Source organism: Salmo trutta, chromosome 16 (genome assembly GCF_901001165.1).
Source record: "Salmo trutta chromosome 16, fSalTru1.1, whole genome shotgun sequence".
NCBI classification, from domain to species: Eukaryota; Metazoa; Chordata; class Actinopteri; order Salmoniformes; family Salmonidae; genus Salmo; species Salmo trutta.
Window position 1 is genome coordinate 1,881,786 of NC_042972.1, and position 17,912 is coordinate 1,899,697.

The window sequence follows — 17,912 nt, forward strand, 5'->3', positions numbered from 1 at the left end:
GCCACTATACAGGGAACATGATGCCACTATACAGGGAACATGATGCCACTATACAGGGAAAATGATGCCACTATACAGGGAACATGATGCCACTATACAGGGAACATGATGCCACTACACAGGGAACATGATGCCACTACACAGGGAACATGATGCCACTATACATGATGCCACTATACAGGGAACATGATGCCCCTATACAGGGAACATGATGCCACTATACATGACGCCACTATACAGGGAACATGATGCCACTATACAGGGAACATGATGCCACTATACAGGGAACATGACGCATCTACACAGGGAACATGATGCCACTATACAGGGAACAGATGCCACTATACAGGGAACATGATGCCACTACACAGGGAACATGATGCCACTACACCAGGGAACATGATGCCACTATACATGATGCCACTATACAGGAACATGATGCACAATACAGGGAACATGATGCCACTATACAGGGAACATGATGCCACTATACAGGGAACATGATGCCACTATACAGGGAACATGATGCCACTATACAGGGAACATGATGCCACTACACAGGGAACATGATGCCACTACACAGGGAACATGATGCCACTATACATGATGCCACTATACAGGGCACATTATGCCATTATACATGATGCCACTATACAGGGAACATGATGCCACTATACATGATGCCACTATACATGATGCCACTATACAGGAACATGATGCACTATACATGATGCCACTATACAGGGAACATGATGCACTATACAGGGAACTGACACCACTACACAGGGAACATGATGCCACTACACAGGGAACATGATGCCACTATACAGGGAACATGATGCCACTATACAGGGAACATGATGCCATTATACAGGGAGCATGATGCCACTATACAGGGAACATGATGCCATTATACAGGGAGCATGATGCCACTATACAGGGAACATGATGCCACTACACATGATGCCACTATACAGGGAACATGATGCCACTATACATGATGCCACTATACAGGGAACATGATGCCACTATACAGGGAACATGATGCCACTAAACATGATGCCACTATACATGATGCCACTATACATGATGCCACTATACATGATGCCACTATACAGGGAACATGATGCCACTATACAGGGAACATGATGCCACTATATAGGGAACATGATGCCACTATACAGTGAACATGATGCCACTATACAGGGAACATGATGCCACTACACAGGGAACATGATGCCACTACACAGGGAACATGACGCCACTATACAGGGAACATGATGCCACTATACAGGGAACATGATGCCACTATACATGATGCCACTATACATGATGCCACTATACAGGGAACATGACGCCACTATACAGGGAACATGACGCCACTATACAGGGAACATGATGCCACTATACAGGGAACATGATGCCACTATACAGGGAACATGATGCCACTATACAGGGAACATGATGCCACTATACAGGGAACATGATGCCACTATACAGGGAACATGATGCCACTATACAGGGAACATGATGCACTATACAGGGAACATGATGCCACTACACAGGGAACATGATGCCATACTACAGGGAACATGATGCCACTATACATGATGCCACTATACAGGGAACATGATGCCACTATACAGGGAACATGACGCCACTACACAGGGAACATGATGCCACTACACAGGGAACATGATGCCACTATACATGATGCCACTATACAGGGAACATGATGCCATTATACAGGGAGCATGATGCCACTATACAGGGAACATGATGCCACTACACATGAAGCCACTATACAGGGAACATGATGCCACTATACATGATGCCACTATACAGGGAACATGATGCCACTATACATGATGCCACTATACATGATGCCACTATACAGGGAACATGATGCCACTATACATGATGCCACTATACATGATGCCACTATACATGATGCCACTATACAGGGAACATGATGCCACTATACAGGGAACATGATGCCACTATACAGGGAACATGATGCCACTATAAAGGGAACATGATGCCACTATACATGATGCCACTATACAGGGAACATGATGCCCTTATACAGGGAACATGATGCCCCTATACAGGGAACATGATGCCACTATACATGATGCCACTATACAGGGAACATGATGCCACTATACAGGGAACATGATGCCACTATACAGGGAACATGATGCCACTATACAGGCAACATGATGCCACTATACAGGCAACATGATGACACTATACATGATGCCACTATACATGATGCCACTATACAGGGAACATGATGCCACTATACAGGGAACATGATTCCACTATACATGATGCCACTATACAGGGAACATGATGCCCCTATACAGGGAACATGATGCACCTATACAGGGAACATGATGCCACTATACATGATGCCACTATACAGGGAACATGATGCCACTATACAGGGAACATGATGCCACTATACAGGGAACATGATGCCACTATACAGGGAACATGATGCTAACATGATGCCACTATACAGGGAACATGATGCCACTATACAGGGAACATGATGCCCCTATACAGGGAACATGATGCCACTATACATGATGCCACTATACAGGGAACATGATGCCACTATACAGGGAACATGATGCCACTATACATGATGCCACTATACATGATGCCACTATACAGGGAACATGATGCCACTATACAGGGAACATGATGCCACTATACATGATGCCACTATACAGGGAACATGATGCCCCTATACAGGGAACATGATGCCCCTATACAGGGAACATGATGCCACTATACATGATGCACACTATACAGGGAACATGATGCCACTATACAGGGAAACATGGCCACTATACAGGGAACATGATGCCACTATACAGGGAACATGACGCCACTACACAGGGAACATGATGCCACTATACAGGGAACATGATGCCACTATACAGGGAACATGATGCCACTATACAGGGAACATGATGCCACTATACATGATGCCACTATACAGGGAACATGATGCCACCATACAGGGAACATGATGCCACTATACAGGGAACATGATGCCACTATACAGGGAACATGACGCCACTATACATGATGCCAATATACAGGGAAAATGATGCCACTATACAGGGAACATGATGCCACTATACATGACGCCACTATACAAGGAACATGATGCCACTATACAGGGAACATGATGCCACTATACAGGGAACATGACGCCACTATACGGGGAACATGATGCCACTACACAGGGAACATGATGCCACTATACAGGGAACATGATGCCACTATACAGGGAACATGATGCCACTATACAGGGAACATGATGCCACTATACATGATGCCACTATACATGATGCCACTATACATGATGCCACTATACATGATGCCACTATACAGGGAACATGATGCCACTATACAGGGAACATGATGCCACTATATAGGGAACATGATGCCACTATACAGTGAACATGATGCCACTATACAGGGAACATGATGCCACTACACAGGGAACATGATGCCACTACACAGGGAACATGACGCCACTATACAGGGAACATGATGCCACTATACAGGGAACATGATGCCACTATACATGATGCCACTATACATGATGCCCACTATACAGGGAACATGACGCCCACTATACAGGGAACATGATGCCACTATACAGGGAACATGATGCTAACTATACAGGGAACATGATGCCACTATACAGGGAACATGATGCCACTATACAGGGAACATGATGCCACTATACAGGGAACATGATGCCACTATACAGGGAACATGATGCCACTATACAGGGAACATGATGCCACTACACAGGAACATGATGCCACTATACATGATGCCACTATACAGGGAACATGATGCCACTATACAGGGAACATGACGCCACTACACAGGGAACATGATGCCACTACACAGGGAACATGATGCCACTATACATGATGCCACTATACAGGGAACATGATGCCATTATACAGGGAGCATGATGCCACTATACAGGGAACATGATGCCACTACACATGAAGCCACTATACAGGGAACATGATGCCACTATACATGATGCCACTATACAGGGAACATGATGCCACTATACATGATGCCACTATACATGATGCCACTATACAGGGAACATGATGCCACTATACATGATTGCCACTTATACATGATGCCACTATACATGATGCACCTATACAGGGAACATGATGCCACTATACAGGGAACATGATGCCACTATACAGGGAACATGATGCCACTATACAGGGAACATGATGCCACTATACATGATGCCACTATACAGGGAACATGATGCCCTTATACAGGGAACATGATGCCCCTATACAGGGAACATGATGCCACTATACATGATGCCACTATACAGGGAACATGATGCCACTATACAGGGAACATGATGCCACAATACAGGGAACATGATGCCACTATACAGGCAACATGATGCCACTATACAGGCAACATGATGCCACTATACAGGCAACATGATGCCACTATACATGATGCCACTATACATGATGGGGAACATGATGCCACTATACAGGGAACATGATGCACTATACAGGAACATGATGCCACTATACAGGGAACATGATGCCACTATACATGATGCCACTATACATGATGCCACTATACAGGGAACATGATGCCACTATACAGGGAACATGATGCCACTATACATGATGCAACTATACAGGGAACATGATGCCCCTTATACAGGGAAATGATGCCCCTATACAGGGAACATGATGCCACTATACATGCTGCCACTATACAGGGAACATGATGCCACTATACAGGGAACATGATGCCACTATACAGGGAACATGATGCCACTGTACATGACGCCACTATACAGGGAACATGATGCCACTATACAGGGAACATGATGCCACTATACAGGGAACATGATGCCACTATACAGGGAACATGATGCCACTATACAGGGAACATGACGCCACTACACAGGGAACATGATGCCACTATACAGGGAACATGATGCCACTATACAGGGAACATGATGCACTCTACAGGACATGATGCCACCTATACAGGAACATGATGCCACTATACATGATGCCACCTATACAGGGAAACATGATGCCACCATACAGGGAAACATGATGCACTATACAGGGAACATGATGCCACTATACAGGAACATGACGCCACTATACATGATGCCAATATACAGGGAAAATGATGCCCACTATACAGGGAACATGATGCCACTATACATGACCGCCACTATACAAGGAACATGATGCCACTATACAGGGAACATGATGCCACTATACAGGGAACATGACGCCACTATACGGGGAACATGATGCCATACACAGGGAACATGATGCCACTATACAGGGAACAATGCTGCCCACTATACAGGGACATGATGCCACTATACATGATGCCACTATACAGGGAACATGATGCCCCTATACAGGGAACATGATGCCCTATACAGGGAACATGATGCCACTATACATGATGCCCACTATACAGGGAACATGATGCCACTATACAGGGAACTGATGATACAGGGAACATGATGCCACTATACAGGGAACATGATGCCACTATATATGACGCCACTATACATGATGCCACTATACAGGGAACATGATGCCCCTATACAGGGAACATGATGCCACTATACATGATGCCACTATACAGGGAACATGATGCCACTATACATGATGCCACTATACAGGGAACATGATGCCACTATACAGGCAACATGATGCCACTATACAGGCAACATGATGCCACTATACATGATGCCACTATACATGATGCCACTATACAGGGAACATGATGCCACTATACAGGGAACATGATGCCACTATACATGATGCCACTATACAGGGAACATGATGCCCCTATACAGGGAACATGATGCCTCTATACAGGGAACATGATGCCACTATACATGATGCCACTATACAGGGAACATGATGCCACTATACAGGGAACATGATGCCACTGTACATGACGCCACTATACAGGGAACATGATGCCACTATACAGGGAACATGATGCCACTATACAGGGAACATGATGCCACTATACAGGGAACATGATGCCACTATACAGGGAACATGACGCTACTACACAGGGAACATGATGCCACTATACAGGGAACATGATGCCACTATACAGGGAACATGATGCCACTATACAGGGAACATGATGCCACTACACAGGGAACATGATGCCACTACACAGGGAACATGACGCCACTATACAGGGAACATGATGCCACCATACAGGGAACATGATGCCACTATACATGATGCCACTATACAGGGAACATGATGCCACTATACAGGGAACATGATGCCACTATACAGGGAACATGATGCCACTATACATGATGCCACTATACAGGGAACATGATGCCCCTATACAGGGAACATGATGCCCCTATACAGGGAACATGATGCCACTATACATGATGCCACTATACAGGGAACATGATGCCACTATACAGGGAACATGATGCCACTATACGGGAACATGATGCCACAATACATGATGCCACTATACAGGGAACATGATGCCCCTATACAGGGAACATGATGCCCCTATACAGGGAACATGATGCCACTATACATGATGCCACTATACAGGGAACATGATGCCACTATACAGGGAACATGATGCCACTATACAGGGAACATGATGCCACTGTACATGACGCCACTATACAGGGAACATGATGCCACTATACAGGGAACATGATGCCACTATACAGGGAACATGATGCCACTATACAGGGAACATGATGCCACTATACAGGGAACATGACGCTACTACACAGGGAACATGATGCCACTATACAGGGAACATGATGCCACTATACAGGGAACATGATGCCACTATACAGGGAACATGATGCCACTATACATGATGCCACTATACAGGGAACATGATGCCACCATACAGGGAACATGATGCCACTATACAGGGAACATGATGCCACTATACAGGGAACATGACGCCACTATACATGATGCCAATATACAGGGAACATGATGCCACTATACAGGGAACATGATGCCACTATACATGACGCCACTATACAGGGAACATGATGCCACTATACAGGGAACATGATGCCACTATACAGGGAACATGACGCCACTATACGGGGAACATGATGCCACTACACAGGGAACATGATGCCACTATACAGGGAACATGATGCCACTATACAGGGAACATGATGCCACTATACAGGGAACATGATGCCACTATACATGATGCCACTATATAGGGAACATGATTCCACCATACAGGGAACATGATGCCACTATACAGGGAACATGATGCCACTATACAGGGAACATGACGCCACTAGACATGATGCCACTATACAGGGAACATGATGCCACTATACAGGGAACATGATGCCACTATACAGGGAACATGATGCCACTATACAGGGAACATGATGCCACTACACATGATGCCACTATACAGGGAACATGATGCCACTATACATGATGCCACTATACATGAGGCCACTATACAGGGAACATGATGCCACTATACAGGGAACATGATGCCACTATACATGATGCCACTATACAGGGAACATGACACCACTATACAGGGAACATGATGCCACTATACAGGGAACATGATGCCACTATACAGGGAACATGATGCCACTATACAGGGAACATGATGCAACTATACAGGGAACATAATGCCACTATACAGGCAACATGATGCCACTATACAGGGAACATGATGCCACTACACAGGGAACATGATGCCACTACACAGGGAACATGATGCCACCATACAGGGAACATGATGCCACTATACAGGGAACATGATGCCACTATACAGGGAACATGACGCCACTATACATGATGCCAATATACAGGGAACATGATGCCACTATACAGGGAACATGATGCCACTATACATGACGCCACTATACAGGGAACATGATGCCACTATACAGGGAACATGATGCCACTATACAGGGAACATGACGCCACTATACGGGGAACATGATGCCACTACACAGGGAACATGATGCCACTATACAGTGAACATGATGCCACTATACAGGGAACATGATGCCACTATACAGGGAACATGATGCCACTATACAGGGAACATGATGCCACTATACAGGGAACATGACGCCACTATACAGGGAACATGACGCCACTATACAGGGAACATGATGCCACTATACAGGGAACATGATGCCACCACACAGGGAACATGATGCCACTATACAGGGAACATGATGCCACTATACAGGGAACATGATGCCACTATACAGGGAACATGATGCCACTATACATGACGCCACTATACAGGGAACATGATGCCACTATACAGGGAACATGATGCCACTATACAGGGAACATGATGCCACTATACAGGGAACATGACGCCACTATACAGGGAACATGATGCCACTATACAGGGAACATGATGCCACTACACAGGGAACATGACGCCACTATACAGGGAACATGATGCCACCATACAGGGAACATGATGCCACTATACATGATGCCACTATACAGGGAACATGATGCCACTATACAGGGAACATGATGCCACTATACAGGGAACATGATGCCACTATACAGGGAACATGATGCCACTATACATGATGCCACTATACATGGAACATGATGCCCCTATACAGGGAACATGATGCCCCTATACAGGGAACATGATGCCACTATACATGATGCCACTATACAGGGAACATGATGCCACTATACAGGGAACATGATGCCACTATACAGGGAACATGATGCCACTATACAGGGAACATGATGCCACTATACATGATGCCACTATACAGGGAACATGATGCCCCTATACAGGGAACATGATGCCACTATACATGATGCCACTATACAGGGAACATGATGCCACTATACAGGGAACATGATGCCACTATACAGGGAACATGATGCCACTATACATGATGCCACTATACATGATGCCACTATACAGGGAACATGATGCCACTATACAGGGAACATGATGCCACTATATATGATGCCACTATACAGGGAACATGATGCCCCTATACAGGGAACATGATGCCACTATACATGATGCCACTATACAGGGAACATGATGCCACTATACAGGGAACATGATGCCACTATACAGGGAACATGATGCCACTGTACATGACGCCACTATACAGGGAACATGATGCCACTATACAGGGAACATGATGCCACTATACAGGGAACATGATGCCACTATACAGGGAACATGATGCCACTATACAGGGAACATGACGCTACTACACAGGGAACATGATGCCACTATACAGGGAACATGATGCCACTATACAGGGAACATGATGCCACTATACAGGGAACATGATGCCACTATACATGATGCCACTATACAGGGAACGTGATGCCACCATACAGGGAACATGATGCCACTATACAGGGAACATGATGCCACTATACAGGGAACATGACGCCACTACATATGCCAATATACAGGGAACATGATGCCACTATACAGGGAACATGATGCCACTATACAGGGAACATGATGCCACTATACAGGGAACATGATGCCACTATACAGGGAACATGACGCCACTATACGGGGAACATGATGCCACTACACAGGGAACATGATGCCACTATACAGGGAACATGATGCCACTATACAGGGAACATGATGCCACTATACAGGGAACATGATGCCACTATACATGATGCCACTATACAGGGAACATGATGCCACTATACATGATGCCACTATATAGGGAACATGATGCCACCATACAGGGAACATGATGCCACTATACAGGGAACATGATGCCACTATACAGGGAACATGACGCCACTATACATGATGCCACTACACAGGGAACATGATGCCACTATACATGATGCCACTATACATGAGGCCACTATACAGGGAACATGATGCCACTATACAGGGAACATGATGCCACTATACATGATGCCACTATACATGATGCCACTATACATGATGCCACTACACAGGGAACATGACACCACTATACAGGGAACATGATGCCACTATACAGGGAACATGATGCCACTATACAGGGAACATGATGCCACTATACAGGGAACATGATGCAACTATACAGGGAACATGATGCCACTATACAGGGAACATGATGCCACTATACAGGGAACATGATGCCACTACACAGGGAACTTGATCCCACTACACAGAGAACATGATGCCACCATACAGGGAACATGATGCCACTATACAGGGAACATGATGCCACTATACAGGGAACATGACGCCACTATACATGATGCCAATATACAGGGAACATGATGCCACTATACAGGGAACATGATGCCACTATACATGACGCCACTATACAGGGAACATGATGCCACTATACAGGGAACATGATGCCACTATACAGGGAACATGACGCCACTATACGGGGAACATGATGCCACTACACAGGGAACATGATGCCACTATACAGGGAACATGATGCCACTATACAGGGAACATGATGCCACTATACAGGGAACATGATGCCACTATACAGGGAACATGATGCCACTATACAGGGAACATGATGCCACTATACATGATGCCACTATATAGGGAACATGATGCCACCATACAGGGAACATGATGCCACTATACAGGGAACATGATGCCACTATACAGGGAACATGACGCCACTATACATGATGCCACTATACAGGGAACATGATGCCACTATACAGGGAACATGATGCCACTATACAGGGAACATGATGCCACTATACAGGGAACATGATGCCACTACACATGATGCCACTATACAGGGAACATGATGCCACTATACATGATGCCACTATACAGGGAACATGATGCCACTACACAGGGAACATGATGCCACTATACATGATGCCACTATACATGAGGCCACTATACAGGGAACATGATGCCACTATACAGGGAACATGATGCCACTATACATGATGCCACTATACATGATGCCACTATACATGATGCCACTATACAGGGAACATGACACCACTATACAGGGAACATGATGCCACTATACAGGGAACATGATGCCACTATACAGGGAACATGATGCCACTATACAGGGAACATGATGCCACTATACAGGGAACATGATGCCACTATACAGGGAACATTATGCCACTATACAGGGAACATGACGCCACTATACAGGGAACATGATGCCACTATACAGGGAACATGATGCCACTACACAGGGAACATGACGCCACTATACAGGGAACATGATGCCACCATACAGGGAACATAATGCCACTATAGATGATGCCACTATACAGGGAACATGATGCCACTATACAGGGAACATGATGCCACTATACAGGGAACATGATGCCACTATACATGATGCCACTATACAGGGAACATGATGCCCCTATACAGGGAACATGATGCCCCTATACAGGGAACATGATGCCACTATACATGATGCCACTATACAGGGAACATGATGCCACTATACAGGGAACATGATGCCACTATACATGATGCCACTATACAGGGAACATGATGCCCCTATACAGGGAACATGATGCCACTATACATGATGCCACTATACAGGGAACATGATGCCACTATACAGGGAACATGATGCCACTATACAGGCAACATGATGCCACTATACAGGCAACATGATGCCACTATACAGGCAACATGATGCCACTATACATGATGCCACTATACATGATGCCACTATACAGGGAACATGATGCCACTATACAGGGAACATGATGCCACTATACATGATGCCACTATACAGGGAACATGATGCCCCTATACAGGGAACATGATGCCCCTATACAGGGAACATGATGCCACTATACATGATGCCACTATACAGGGAACATGATGCCACTATACAGGGAACATGATGCCACTATACAGGGAACATGATGCCACTGTACATGACGCCACTATACAGGGAACATGATGCCACTATACAGGGAACATGATGCCACTATACAGGGAACATGATGCCACTATACATGATGCCACTATACATGATGCCACTATACATGATGCCACTACACAGGGAACATGACACCACTATACAGGGAACATGATGCCACTATACAGGGAACATGATGCCACTATACAGGGAACATGATGCCACTATACAGGGAACATGATGCAACTATACAGGGAACATGATGCCACTATACAGGGAACATGATGCCACTATACAGGGAACATGATGCCACTACACAGGGAACTTGATCCCACTACACAGAGAACATGATGCCACCATACAGGGAACATGATGCCACTATACAGGGAACATGATGCCACTATACAGGGAACATGACGCCACTATACATGATGCCAATATACAGGGAACATGATGCCACTATACAGGGAACATGATGCCACTATACATGACGCCACTATACAGGGAACATGATGCCACTATACAGGGAACATGATGCCACTATACAGGGAACATGACGCCACTATACGGGGAACATGATGCCACTACACAGGGAACATGATGCCACTATACAGGGAACATGATGCCACTATACAGGGAACATGATGCCACTATACAGGGAACATGATGCCACTATACAGGGAACATGATGCCACTATACAGGGAACATGATGCCACTATACATGATGCCACTATATAGGGAACATGATGCCACCATACAGGGAACATGATGCCACTATACAGGGAACATGATGCCACTATACAGGGAACATGACGCCACTATACATGATGCCACTATACAGGGAACATGATGCCACTATACAGGGAACATGATGCCACTATACAGGGAACATGATGCCACTATACAGGGAACATGATGCCACTACACATGATGCCACTATACAGGGAACATGATGCCACTATACATGATGCCACTATACAGGGAACATGATGCCACTACACAGGGAACATGATGCCACTATACATGATGCCACTATACATGAGGCCACTATACAGGGAACATGATGCCACTATACAGGGAACATGATGCCACTATACATGATGCCACTATACATGATGCCACTATACATGATGCCACTATACATGGAACATGACACCACTATACAGGGAACATGATGCCACTATACAGGGAACATGATGCCACTATACAGGGAACATGATGCCACTATACAGGGAACATGATGCCACTATACAGGGAACATGATGCCACTATACAGGGAACATGATGCCACTATACAGGGAACATGACGCCACTATACAGGGAACATGATGCCACTATACAGGGAACATGATGCCACTACACAGGGAACATGACGCCACTATACAGGGAACATGATGCCACCATACAGGGAACATAATGCCACTATAGATGATGCCACTATACAGGGAACATGATGCCACTATACAGGGAACATGATGCCACTATACAGGGAACATGATGCCACTATACATGATGCCACTATACAGGGAACATGATGCCCCTATACAGGGAACATGATGCCACTATACATGATGCCACTATACAGGGAACATGATGCCACTATACAGGGAACATGATGCCACTATACAGGGAACATGATGCCACTATACATGATGCCACTATACAGGGAACATGATGCCCCTATACAGGGAACATGATGCCACTATACATGATGCCACTATACAGGGAACATGATGCCACTATACAGGGAACATGATGCCACTATACAGGCAACATGATGCCACTATACAGGCAACATGATGCCACTATACAGGCAACATGATGCCACTATACATGATGCCACTATACATGATGCCACTATACAGGGAACATGATGCCACTATACAGGGAACATGATGCCACTATACATGATGCCACTATACAGGGAACATGATGCCCCTATACAGGGAACATGATGCCCCTATACAGGGAACATGATGCCACTATACATGATGCCACTATACAGGGAACATGATGCCACTATACAGGGAACATGATGCCACTATACAGGGAACATGATGCCACTGTACATGACGCCACTATACAGGGAACATGATGCCACTATACAGGGAACATGATGCCACTATACAGGGAACATGATGCCACTATACAGGGAACATGATGCCACTATACAGGGAACATGACGCTACTACACAGGGAACATGATGCCACTATACAGGGAACATGATGCCACTATACAGGGAACATGATGCCACTATACAGGGAACATGATGCCACTAAACATGATGCCACTATACAGGGAACATGATGCCACCATACAGGGAACATGATGCCACTATACAGGGAACATGATGCCACTATACAGGGAACATGACGCCACTATACATGATGCCAATATACAGGGAACATGATGCCACTATACAGGGAACATGATGCCACTATACAGGGAACATGACGCCACTATACATGATGCCACTATACAGGGAACATGATGCCCCTATACAGGGAACATGATGCCACTATACATGACGCCACTATACAGGGAACATGATGCCACTATACAGGGAACATGATGCCACTATACAGGGAACATGATGCCACTATACAGGGAACATGATGCCACTATACAGGGAACATGATGCCACTATACAGGGAACATGATGCCACTATACAGGGAACATGATGCAACTATACAGGGAACATGATGCCACTATACAGGGAACATGATGCCACTATACAGGGAACATGATGCCACTATACAGGGAACATGATGCCACTATACAGGGAACATGATGCCACTATACAGGGAACATGATGCCACTACAAATGATGCCACTATACAGGGAACATGACGCCACTATACAGGGAACATGATGCCACTACACAGGGAACATGATGCCACTATACAGGGAACATGATGCCACTATACAGGGAACATGATGCCACTATACAGGGAACATGATGCCACTATACAGGGAACATGATGCCACTATACATGACGCCACTATACAGGGAACATGATGCCACCATACAGGGAACATGATGCCACTATACAGGGAACATGATGCCACTATACAGGGAACATGACGCCACTATACAGGGAACATGACGCCACTATACATGATGCCACTATACAGGGAACATGATGCCACTATACAGGGAACATGATGCCACTACACATGATGCCACTATACAGGGAACATGATGCCACTATACATGATGCCACTATACAGGGAACATGATGCCACTATACAGGGAACATGATGCCACTATACATGATGCCACTATACATGATGCCACTATACAGGGAACATGATGCCACTATACATGATGCCACTATACAGGGAACATGATGCCACTGTACATGATGCCACTATACAGGGAACATGATGCCACTATACATGATGCCACTATACAGGGAACATGATGCCACTATACATGATGGCACTATACAGTGAACATGATGCCACTATACAGGGAACATGACGCCACTATACAGGGAACATGATGCCACTACACAGGGAACATGATGCCACTATACAGGGAACATGATGCCACTATACATGATGCCACTATACAGGGAACATGATGCCACTATACATGATGGCACTATACAGGGAACATGACGCCACTATACAGGGAACATGACGCCACTATACAGGGAACATGATGCCACTATACAGGGAACATGATGCCACTATACAGGGAACATGACGCCACTATACAGGGAACATGATGCCACTATACAGGGAACATGATGCCACTATACAGGGAACATGATGCCACTATACAGGGAACATGATGCCACTATACAGGGAACATGATGCCACTATACAGGGAACATGATGCCACTACACAGGGAACATGATGCCACTACACAGGGAACATGATGCCACTATACAGGGAACATGACGCCACTATACAGGGAACATGATGCCACTATACAGGGAACATGATGCTACTATACAGGGAACATGATGCCACTATACAGAGAACATGATGCCACTATACAGGGAACATGATGCCACTACACAGGGAACATGATGCCACTATACAGGGAACATGATGCCACTACACATGATGCCACTATACAGGGAACATGACGCCACTATACAGGGAACATGATGCCACTACACAGGGAACATGATGCCACTATACAAATCAAATCAAATCAAATTTATTTATATAGCCCTTCGTACATCAGCTGAAATCTCAAAGTGCTGTACAGAAACCCAGCCTAAAACCCCAAACAGCAAGCAATGCATGTGAAAGAAGCACGGTGGCTTGGAAAAACTCCCTAGGAAAAACTCCTGAGAAAGGCCAAAAACCTAGGAAGAAACCTAGAGAGGAACCAGGCTATGAGGGGTGGCCAGTCCTCTTCTGGCTGTGCCGGGTGGATATTATAACAGAACATGGTCAAGATGTTAAAATGTTCGTAAATGACCAGCATGGTCAAATAATAATAATCATAGTAATTGTCGAGGGTGCAACAAGCACGTCCGGTGAACAGGTCAGGGTTCCGTAGCCGCAGGCAGAACAGTTGAAACTGGAGCAGCAGCATGGCCAGGTGGACTGGGGACAGCAAGGAGTCATCATGCCAGGTAGTCCTAGGGCTCAGGTCCTCCGAGAGAAAGAAAGAAAGAAAGAGAGAATTAGAGAGAGCATATTTACATTCACACAGGACACCGGATAAGACAAGAGAATACTCCAGATGTAACAGACTGACCCTAGCCCCCCGACACATAAACTACTGCAGCATAAATACTGGAGGCTGAGACAGGAGGGATCAGAAGACACTGTGGCCCCATCCGATGATACCCCCGGACAGGGCCAAACAGGCAGGATATAACCCCACCCACTTTGCCAAAGCACAGCCCCCACACCACTAGAGGGATATCTACAACCACCAACTTACCGTCCGAAGACAAGGCCGAGTATAGCCCACAAAGATGTCCGCCACGGCACAACCCAAGGGGGGGGCGCCAACCCAGACAGGAAACATGACAGGGAACATGATGCCACTATACAGGGAACATGATGCCACTATACAGGGAACATGATGCCACTATACAGGGAACATGATGCCACTATACATGACGCCACTATACAGGGAACATGATGCCACCATACAGGGAACATGATGCCACTATACAGGGAACATGATGCCACTATACAGGGAACATGACGCCACTATACAGGGAACATGACGCCACTATACATGATGCCACTATACAGGGAACATGATGCCACTATACAGGGAACATGATGCCACTACACATGATGCCACTATACAGGGAACATGATGCCACTATACATGATGCCACTATACAGGGAACATGATGCCACTATACAGGGAACATGATGCCACTATACATGATGCCACTATACATGATGCCACTATACAGGGAACATGATGCCACTATACATGATGCCACTATACAGGGAACATGATGCCACTGTACATGATGCCACTATACAGGGAACATGATGCCACTATACATGATGCCACTATACAGGGAACATGATGCCACTATACATGATGGCACTATACAGTGAACATGATGCCACTATACAGGGAACATGACGCCACTATACAGGGAACATGATGCCACTACACAGGGAACATGATGCCACTATACAGGGAACATGATGCCACTATACATGATGCCACTATACAGGGAACATGATGCCACTATACATGATGGCACTATACAGGGAACATGACGCCACTATACAGGGAACATGACGCCACTATACAGGGAACATGATGCCACTATACAGGGAACATGATGCCACTATACAGGGAACATGACGCCACTATACAGGGAACATGATGCCACTATACAGGGAACATGATGCCACTATACAGGGAACATGATGCCACTATACAGGGAACATGATGCCACTATACAGGGAACATGATGCCACTATACAGGGAAC